This window comes from Bubalus bubalis, chromosome 1 (genome assembly GCF_019923935.1).
Source record: "Bubalus bubalis isolate 160015118507 breed Murrah chromosome 1, NDDB_SH_1, whole genome shotgun sequence".
Classification (NCBI taxonomy): Eukaryota; Metazoa; Chordata; class Mammalia; order Artiodactyla; family Bovidae; genus Bubalus; species Bubalus bubalis.
Window position 1 is genome coordinate 157374546 of NC_059157.1, and position 10052 is coordinate 157384597.

At 35.6% G+C, this 10052-nt stretch overlaps 1 long non-coding RNA gene across 2 annotated transcripts; it reads left to right on the top strand.

Moving 5' to 3' along the window:
- The first annotated feature begins 3333 nt into the window (after window positions 1-3333).
- Window positions 3334-6742, top strand: STRIT1. 2 transcript variants are annotated; one of them, XR_006552132.2, is made up of 4 exons: window positions 3334-3413; window positions 3499-3692; window positions 6462-6560; window positions 6658-6742. It is a non-coding gene; the product is annotated as a small transmembrane regulator of ion transport 1 (long non-coding RNA). The 2 variants fall into 2 exon arrangements; XR_003110486.3 differs by lacking the exon at window positions 3334-3413.
- Window positions 6743-10052: the final 3310 nt, after the last annotated feature.

The window sequence follows — 10052 nt, forward strand, 5'->3', positions numbered from 1 at the left end:
GGTGGTCTGGTATTCCCATCTCTTTCAGAATTTTCCACAGTTTATTGTGATCCACACAGTCAGAGGCTTTGGCATAGCCAATAAAGCAGAAATAGATGTTTTTCTGGAACTCTCTTGCTTTTTCGATGATCCAGCGGATGTTGGCAATTTGATCTCTGGTTCCTCTGCCTTTTCTAAAACCAGCTTGCACATCAAGAAGTTCACGGTTCACATATTGCTGAAGCCTGGCTTGGAGAATTTTGAGCATTTAAGATATACTTTATGTTTTTATTGAAGTATAATTACTTTGAAATGTTGTGTTAGTTTCTGCTATACAACAAAATGAATCAACTGTATGTATACATATAGCTCTTTTTTGGATTTCCTTTCCATTTAGGTCAGCACATAGCATTGGGTAGAGTTCCCTGTGTTATACAGTAAGTTCTCATTAGTTATCTATTTTATACATAGCACTGTATATATGTCAATTGCTGTCTCCCAGTTCATCCCACTCCCAGCAATGGGATTTTTATATTGATAGATTCCCTTCATGAAGTTGAGGAGAACTTATTCCTAATTCATTTATTGAGTGTTTTTATCTTGAAATAGTATTTGATTTTTATCAAATGTTTTTTCTGCATCTACTGAGATGATCATGTGGTTTTTGTTATTCTATTAATGTGGTATATAATATTAACTGGTATTTGAAAGTTGTATTGACTACATATTCCTGAAATAAATCCTACTTGATCATGGTGTATAATTTTTATGCTACTGGATATGGCTTGTTGGTTTATTGCTGAGAATTTTTGCATCTATTTTCATTAGCAAGATTGGGTCTGTAGCGTTCTTATAAGATCTTTGGTTTTGGTTTTAGGGTGACACAGGCAGCATAGGGCGAGTTGGGAAGTCTTCCTTCCTTTTCTATGCTTGCGAAGAGTGTTTAAGTGTTAGCATTAACTCTGCAAGTTTGGTAGTATTCACCAGTGAAGCCATCTATTCTAGGACTTTGGTTTGTGGGATATTTTATTATGACTTCAACTTCTTTACTTTTTATAAGTCTATTCAAATATGCTATTCCTTTTGAGTCACTTTTGGAAGTTTGTGTTTTTATAGGAATTTGTCCATATGCAGATCTATAATATTGACTTATAATATTTACTATCTATATTATATTTATAATTCTGGATATAAAAATGTTTGAAAAGTGAAGAATTCTGACTTCTTTTGAATAAGGAGCCAAGTATTTGAAAATTTTTTAGCTTAAATACCCTAGAAGAAACTAATGTCACCTTGATAATAAAGGAACTGAGATCTAAATATTCAAGAAAACTTGCAAATTAAAAATAGAAAATGTACCTATATACCTAAGTGATATGCCCTAAGAAGATGATGAGAAAATGGTCAAATATAGGCCCTTGGGTTTATGAGTTTAAAGCAAAACTAGTCTAATAATAAATAAGACATTTTTTCCTGAATAAAAATTATAAAACTTTAAAAAAAAATGATACCAAGGAAATGAGATTTTAGATTGAACCTTTCTCTGAGATCTGGGCAATTCATGTTCACTGAATTAGTTTTTCTTTTTTTCCCTCTCTCTACAGAAAATGAGCTTCCCTGGTGGGTCAGATGGTAAAGAATCCACCTGTAATTCGGGAGACCTGGATTCAATCCCTGGGTCTAATATGTTGTCTATAGACTATAAGATGAAGTCAACCATGTATCTGCTGATACTTTATAAGTTGACCTGTCTTTATATTTAGAAATGTTTCTTAATAGTAGGCTTCCCTGGTGGCTCAGATGGTAAAGAATCTGCCTGCAATGTAGGAGACCCTTGTTCGATCCCTGAGTCAGGAAGATCCCCTGGGAAATGGCAACCCACTCCAGTATTCTTGCTTGGAAAATTCCATGGACGAAGGAGACCAGCAGCTTACAGACTATGGGGTTATAAAGAGTCAGACACAACTGAGTGACTATCACTCCCTCACTCATAGAAAACTAAAGAAAATAATGAGTTGTAAAGTAATCTACCCTCAGAATCAAAATTTGTGTAATAATGTTAATATACCACATTAGAAAAGAGTTTAAGACATCTGACATGGAAATAACTATTTTTAATGTATATACTTTCATACATTCTATTTTTATCCATTTCAGGCAGATTATTTTACCCTAATACATATGTATCTTTGTTTGTTCTTTGGACGGTACTTTACTGTTTCTTTTGAATATCTTTTTTTTTTTTTAAGAGTGTTCATTTGAGCCTATTTGTTTAAAGTGTTCAGCTTTTAATGAGATCGAACATTATGCTTTTCTTCTTTTTCTATCTATCTTGCCCTCAATTAAGTTTTGTTCAATATATAGCTATTTAATATTGGGAAAACACCTCCTTACTTTACCAGGCATTTTGTTACATAACCTCTCTTCTTATCTGGTAAAGCCAGTCATTCTTTCAATATTAAATTGGAGAGAGACAGCTTGGTTTAAGTGATATTAAACATGCAGTAAATTTATCAGATTTTTTGGCTGCACACTCTAATCTGTAGGTAGAAATTCATAGGTCATCCTTGCCTGTGTGGGTGGTAGCATCCTGGATTCATACAATAGCAAGTTCAGTGTGGCTGAAGCATCATTGCAAATGGGAAATTAGAGGGGTGAGATTTTTTAGGGATCTTAACAAGAAACCTGCTTTTTATTCTCTAGGAGATGGAGAACCATTGGTGGATTTTGATGAGTGAGAAGACGTGGTTGTTTGCAAGAAACATTGCTCTTGGAACTCTGAAGGTGGATCAGATCAGGTAAGTCTGTCTTTAGAGGAGGACACTCAGTCTTGTGCTGGACTTTTTTAAAGTCAGTTAAAGGTCATTTTGCAAAACTTTTCCATCCAGACCTAAAAGTTACTCCAATGAGAATCTAGGGCATAGTCTAGGTCATGTTACATAAACGAGGTTGGACTTGAAAAGTGGAATGTCCCATTTTTATACATTGCTAATAAAAACAAGATTACAACTGCTCTCTGAAAAGTCTAGGCAATACCACAATTTTTTATTGTTTTCATTTCTAGGACATTTATATTTACAATTTTCTGTTTTTAGATTGGTTCATAGAAGGGGCACCATTTATTTTATCTTTTGCATTCTGTAATGTAATAAAGAATTGTCTAAATTTCATATAGCTTTTTCATCTTTTTGACACTTCCTTGGGTAGATATTAGTATCTTCATTTTAAAACTAAAGAAGCTGATGCTCAATTAAGCTACTTTCATTTATTACAGAAATAGCAATTGGAATTTGAATCTAGGTCTCTCCAACTTCAAAGTCCTTTCTCTCCATCATACCACCCTTCTTCTTTAATAGGACTTGTCTAATTGAAATGTCATCTTCCTCGTACACCCACTTCCCTGAAGAGTTCCTTCATGTTGTCTGAGGCATTGAGTGAGTAAAAAAATCTGCATATCTCTGAGTTAGAATTATTCAGCTTAACTTTAGATCCTATAGTCCCTTGTTTCCTTCATAATAGGATAAAGAAAAAGACAGAGGAGTTCTGCTTTCCAGTGCCTTACATCACGCAGACAGTTGGCAGCCAGGAGTCAGGCAGCTGCCACACTCTTCACGTATCTATTTAAAGTTCAAAGAGACACTGGATAACAATAACAAAGAGGTAAGAGTGGCCCTGACCAGCCCACCCAACAACAGGAAGAATGGCTGAAAAAGGTAAGATTTAAGGCATCCAACTCTCTTGGCAAAAAACATTCCAGGCTCCCAGGTTTATTTTCTGTTTCCCTGTTATTCTGAAGAGCATGGTATCTCTTCTAAAGGAGCATTAACCACATTATGTTAGTGTGACTGCAAAAATGCATTAGATAAGCAATTTATGGACCGCATCTATACATTAAATGAGTAACTTTGAAAGGTTCAAAGAAACAAAAGAGTTTAATTTGCTCATGCTTGTTTTGAAAATTGAGTTAGAAGCAGGTTATTCTCCAGTGTTGTGCTGGATTTGAATTTGAAGTAAGGTGGTGTGCTGGGCTAGAATTAAGGATATTTTAATTTTGTGTTGGATGTGCTACTAAATGGCCATGTGAATTTGGGGTAATCCTTCTACCTTTCTGTGTCTGTTTTTTGACTGTCAAAAATAAATAAAATAGGCTTAGTCATTTCTAAGATGCTTCATATCTGAATTTCTTTTCTTCTGGTTTTTAAATATTTTTTATATCTAAGAAAAATAATTGATAAGATGGGCTGAATATATATACTGCGTCCAAGAAAGCTTTAAATGTCTCTGGAAATTAATGCTTTTAATGCTGACAACAATCTCATGAGATATCACCATTTCCATTTTACAGATAAGGAAACTGAGGGATAATAAAATTTAGTAACTTGCTTGTAATCATATGCAAGAGCGTGGGGGCTCCAGCTTTTAAACCTGGATAGTCTTATCCCAGAGCACAGTGTTCTTAATATGTATAAGTCTACCTTCTTGGGCATGCTCAGGATCGGAGAGAAGTATTTTGAAATTATTCTTCATGTTTAAAAAGAGATTTTGTGCTTATCTGTACTATTGATGTAAGTGACATATGCAAATGCTATGTTCCTATATATTCCTATTTCGAACCAATGCTACAGATTATAATAAAACTTAAAGTACTAATGTTAACAGAAGACAAATGCAGGTATGCTTTGAGTATTTAAAAGCACAATCAATGTTTTTTTTTTTCCCCACGGAATAATAAATAAAGAGATACTATAAAGTGCTAAAAGTAGTAGTATTATGTACATTTTAGAATTGTATTAAAATGTGCTTGTATAAAATACAAATGCTCATTTAAAATATTGGTATTAATTCTAAGTTCCTGGAAATCAGGAAAAAATACTAAATCAATATAGAAACAGTTCAAAAAAATTATTGTGACCTCCAGTGTAATGGTACCTTAATTCATAAAAAGGCTTTTATCCAAATGAGAGTAAAGAGCATATCATAATGTTCCCTTTATACTTAAGGCAATGCCACATGGCAGGTAAAGAGAAAAATTTTTTCACATTGTTGTGGTTAATGCTTTGTTCAAGGTCACAGTGTGATGGAGAAGTTAAGTAAAGCTGTTGAACTTGTGAGAGTTGAGACACTCCAACAATTTTGGAAACCCACTCCAGTGTTCTTGCCTGGAGAATCCCAGGGACGGGGGAGCCTGGTGGACTGCCGTCTATGGGGTTGCACCGAGTCGGACACGACTGAAGTGACTTAGCAGCAGCGGCAGCAAGCTATTAAAATTCATATTAATTTCAGGAGATTTGCTATTATGTCTCCAAATTTTAGAAGTGTCTCATTTCTTGATGATTTTAACAGCATTAAAAGAAAACTTTATTTTTAGAGTGATAGAAATTGTAATAGGAATGCAGTTGCTAAGAATATGCATTTTCTTTGTTAGCTAATTGCATAAAATCTAATTGTGCTTTCAGTTAAGAATATATCTGAGCATTTAACACAGGGCAATATTCTATATGATGTCTTGCTGTGTTTTGAACTATTTTGTGTGGTGTCTGAAATAAGATTGAGATGCAGTGAAAAAATACTTTTATAAGTTGCCTTTTTACAGGTAAGGGTATAAGTAGGAAACTTATAAATATATAATATATATATAAATATAAAAATATAATAAAGAGGAGTTATTATACTTTTGTCTTCTATGTGTGTGTTGGATCAGTGTTGGTTGCTATACTGAACCAGTTGAAAAAATAGAATCTCTTTGCTCTGTTCAGGAATGATTACATGATTACGTAAAGTGTAATGCTTTCTTTTCCTATGATAAAGTCAGCTATCAAATCTAAGAACAGTTTTCAACACCTTTCCCTACTTTATGATTATTTAGTAGTAATTACCTCACTTTCCAGTGTTTCTATGTAAACAGCTGGTCTCTGTGTTGAACAAATGCGGGAATGTGTTCTGTATACAGCAAACACACACATGGTGCTTAGAGTTTACAAAGTCTTGGCACTTACTCAATGTCATTTGATTCTTAGAACAATTCCTGGAGGTGGATATCATGAGTTTCACTCTCTGTATTTTACAAACCTGGAAGTTCAAGCTCAGGATTGCCCAAGGTCACCTAACTGTAAAAGGAAGGCATATGGTTTGAACACAGTCCTCTGTCCATGGGATTCTCCAGGCCAGAACACTGGAGTGGGTGGCCTTTCCCTTCCCTAGGGGATCTTCCCAACCCAGGGATTGAACCCGACTCTCCTGCGTTGCAGGCAGATTCTTTACCAGCTGAGCCACCAGGAGGCTTTCACACACACCCTTCTCTTTCAAATACCCAGCTGAGTCACAAGCACCCTTTGTAGAAAAGAAAATAATAATTATGTATGGGTGTCATTAGACAGTGTATTTTTTTCCCTTGATATTATATCAAATTTCCTCTTATCCTCTTGATTCAGAAGATTTAATACCAACATGACCATTCTAATCTGATTCCTCTTGTTTTTCAGCAGAGGCTACATTATCTCGCTTTGTGGTCCCTATTCTTCTCTTAATTGGCTGGATTGTGGGATGCATTGTAATGGTTTATGTTGTCTTCTCTTAGAAAGGTAAAGTTTTCAATAATTGAATGTTTATTCATTAAGAGTATACATTACTCCAGGAATAATGTTACTTGTTTTACTAATAGAACATTTTATCATGCAGGCCAGAAGACTTCAGACTGACATCATTTAGAAGAATTAAGAAAAGCATGAAATGACAGATTATTAAACGTTTCTCATGTAAATAACTGCAATGTTTGACATCAGTTTATAAACTTGCATTTGTAAACTGTTGCTTTGAACCTAAGAATCTCTTCAGAAACATATTTAAAAATTCTGGGTACAAATAAGAACTATAGGAAAATATAGACGAATTTCTTTATCACCTGAGAGTAAGAAAAATGTTCCTAACTATGACTTAAAATGCATAACCAATAGGAAAACATTTGGTAAATTAAACATAAAAAAAGTGAGCCAGAAATAAGAGAGATGGTTCATAGAAAACAAAATGTAAATGTAAACTTGTCCCTTAAAACTCTTATTGCATAATAAGAGAACTGTAATTAACTCTGTACGGAAGAGGCATTATTCACCTGTCGGATGGGGAATATGAAGATATTTGACAGTATATACTGGTAAGGCTGTGGGGAAATAAGTACTCCTCTATACTGTTTTTAGAAATCCAAAATGATACAATACTTTTGGGGGTATTTAGCAATCAAAGTGCCAGAATTACCATATGCATTTAACTTTTGACCCAGCTATTCCTCTTCTAGGAATACTGATGTTTCCTCAGATACACTGGTAAAAATACAAAACCATATATGCACAAGTCTATTCATTATAGCATAATCTATTAGAGCAAAACCCTGGAAAAAGCCAAATATTTATTAATAGAAGACTAACTGAATAAACTGCAGTCAATCCACATACTGTGGCACTTAAGCATCTGTAAAGGGTTTCTCTGCTCTGGTGGCTCAGATTGTAGAGAATCTGCCTGCAATGTGGGAGTCCTGGGTTCGATCCCTGGGTCAGCAAGATCCCTTAGAGAGGAGAATGGCAACCCACTCCAGTAGGAAAAGGAATGAATGAAGGGGGTCTCTATACAGTGATATGATGTCATCTCCAGAAAAAACAAAAACCCAAAACAGGTACAGAACAATCTATGTTCTCTTTTGTGTAAGAAAGGAGGGGCTATACCAACATGGACACATACCTGCATGTATTAAAAATACCGGAACAGAGGAGCCACAAATGGATAAGAACTGCATAACTTCATTTCTAACAAGTTTTCAGGTAATGCTGATGGTCCTGGTCCAAAATCCATAGTTTGAAAACCACTGCTGTAGAAGTGCTATGGTTTGAATGTTTGTGTCCCCTCAAGATTCTTAAGTTGAAAACCTAACCCCTAAAGTTGATGGTATTTGGCAGTGGGGGTGAAGTTTGGGAGGTGATTAGAGCTTGAATGTGGAGCCCTCACGAATGGGATCAGTGCCCGTTTCTTCCTCATTAACTACAGCATCCTTTTCTGCTGCTGCTACTGCTAAGTTGCTTCAGTCGTGTCCAACTCTGTGCGACCCCATAGACGGCAGCCCACCAGGCTCCCCTGTCCCTGGGATTCTCTAGGCAAGAATACCAGAGTGGGTTACCATCTCCTTCTCCAATGCATGAAAGTGAAAAGCGAAAGTGAAGTCGCTCAGTCGTGTCCGACTCTTCGCGACCCCATGGACTGCAGCCTACCAGGCTCCTCCGTCCATGGGATCCTCCAGGCAAGAGCACTGGAGTGGGGCGCCATTGGCTTCTCCACTTCTAGTCAACTAATTTTTCTATTGAAAAGGAAAATCTCTTATTAAAAAAATTAGGGAAAGCTTTGGCTTTGTTCAGTAATTTTTATCTTATAGACTTGATTAAACATTTCAAAAAAGGTTTTAAAAAAATCTGTTTAAAGCAGTATTTTAAAAATGCTAACAGAAAATGTATGTAAAATTAGGCTCAACTATGCTCATGAACCACTTGACCTAATTTTAGTTTTCTCATGATTTGAGAAGATTGAACTCATCCTGAATCAGAGGACCACTGGATCTGGCTCCTGTAGTCTTGTGAAAGCCGATTGTTAAATTTTCAGGAATTTTCTAAGTTAGTCTCCGTCTCATTGGCAGCTTTAAATTGGCCACAGAAATCAACAAGCACTATAAATCAGGGCTTTCCCCCACTGGACAGCCAGTTTTTAAACATTCACCAGGACACTGCTGACCTGAATCCTCTCGACTTCCCTGACAGAGGTCTGTAGGGGTTTCAAAACCATCTACCATTTGCCCCTTTCTTCACATTGTTTGAATTAATTAAAAATATGGTTGTTCTATTCCCTTGACCTCTTTCTGTATGATTGACTTTAATGAGAAACCCATGAAAGCCATAGCTTTCTCAGAACACATACATTCAAACAAAACTGTAGATGCTATTTCAATGGATTTCCTGAAATCCATTAAAAGACTTGCTAGGTGAAGCAGCCTGTGGGCTGTCACCAACCTTCTGAAGGCTTTAGGCTTCTTTACAACTGGGCTCTGCTTTCACCTGGGTTAAGGACATCATCTCATATTTTAGCTTTCTTCCTAGAGACTGGGTTTTTCTCTACTTCTTTTTGCTGATACCATTCCTGCATGACCTGTCAGGTTTCTGGCATTTTTATACCTCTATACCACAGAGTTCTGACATTAGATTAGAAAGTTAGAAAACAAGATTGAGGTAACCTATGTACTTTGTCAGAACAACTTTCTTTTCTTTAGTCTGCAGTATTTTTCCTCCCTACATGCTGGGCCTTTTCCTTAGTTTTTTGAAGCTACAGGATATCTCGTTTCTTGTTCAAATGTGTGTCCAACTTTCCCCTGAAACACAAAAGCTTCAGCATTCCCACACATCTTAACTTTCCACCTTGAACAAAGACTTTCTTACTTTAAGAGCTCAATATTCTTTAACACTTTAAAACAGATTGTAATGTTGTTTTCAAGCAGTAGTAGAAATGAATTTTTCTATAATTATTTTAATGCTATGTTTTCATATCCAACCGGATCATTTGCTCAGAGAACAAAGAAATCTTAGTGCAGTGAAAAGAACAAAAGTTTTGAAAGTCAGATTGTTGTATTCTAGTTTAGGAGTCCTTTGAGGAGTTAATTAATCTTTCTAACCTTAGTTTTCTCAACTAGAAAAGAAGAAGAAGAATGTTTTCATGGAATTGTTGTGAAGACTGCAATGTTTGCTAAGCCTGCCTGAACTTAAACAATTGAATCATTTATTAAAAAGATTCTCAAACTTCTGCTCTGGAGAGTTCATTTCAGTAGGTCAAGAGAAGGCCTATTAAGAAATAAATTCCCCAGGTGATTTTTGTCATCACAGAAGTTTAGAAACATACCTATCATATATATGTGTGAGTCTATGTAGGCATTACTTCTCTGGTACATAAGACCCTGATCAATGATAGCTTATATTGGTAAACCTCAATCATGTTCCTGTTTATTGCTACAACAGAAAATCAGCACTTTGTATGAGCTTATATTACAT